The 811-nt window shown below is 38.6% G+C and overlaps 1 non-coding gene across 1 annotated transcript; it reads left to right on the plus strand.

Annotated features, from left to right (window-relative positions):
- Window positions 1-265: 265 nt before the first annotated feature.
- Window positions 266-411, plus strand: LOC142449710 (small nucleolar RNA SNORA48). The gene has a single exon (XR_012784828.1). It is a non-coding gene; the product is annotated as a small nucleolar RNA SNORA48 (small nucleolar RNA).
- The last annotated feature ends 400 nt before the right edge of the window (window positions 412-811 follow it).

The following is an 811-nucleotide window of genomic DNA, read 5'->3' on the forward strand; positions in this document are numbered from 1 at the left end:
TATGGAAAGGGAATACACCCTGAACTGACAAAGAACTCTTCAGGAAAAAGCAAAAAGTGTGTGGGCTTGCATTACCTGACTTTAAAATGTATTATACAGCCACAGTTGTCCAAACAACAGGGTACTGCTATAATGGTAGAAACTTGGACCAATGGATAACAACAGAAGATTCTGAAATAAAAACAGCAGAACATAGATAACTATCTCTGATAAGGGCCCCTGCCAAATAACATGGGAAACTGATGCCATTGAAAAAAAGTGTGCTAACCCCTGGCTATGGGCAAAGAGACACCTGATTGGTGGTGGTGCTCTTATATCAGTCAAGGGCAGAGCAGACTGGAAACCCTTTGTTCATCCTAGCTTGATGCCCAGATTGTGGCCAGAGCTGTTTCATGCGCCTAGGGCACATTAAAAAAAAAAAGAAAGAAAAAAAATGTGCTTGGAAAACTGTATATCAACTGCAGAAGAATGCAGCAAGACCCTTACCTCACCCCATACACAAGAATAAATTCAAGGTGGTTCAAAGAATTTGAGGTAAAGCCCCAAACTATCAGAATCATCAGTGAAAAAATTGGGACAAAGCTAAGACTATATGGGCTATAAGCAATAATGAAAGATACACACCCAGAGGAAGAGAAAATAGATGTAAGGCACATACTAAAGATAAAACACTTGTGTGCATCAAAGGACTACATCAAGAGGGTAATGAGAGAGCCCATAGTCTGAGAAGATATTTAGTAATGACATATCAGACAAAGGTTCAGTGACTAAAATCTACAGAATACTGCAATAATATAATAAAAATAAATGA

The sequence above is a fragment of the Tenrec ecaudatus genome, chromosome 5 (genome assembly GCF_050624435.1).
Source record: "Tenrec ecaudatus isolate mTenEca1 chromosome 5, mTenEca1.hap1, whole genome shotgun sequence".
NCBI lineage: Eukaryota > Metazoa > Chordata > Mammalia > Afrosoricida > Tenrecidae > Tenrec > Tenrec ecaudatus.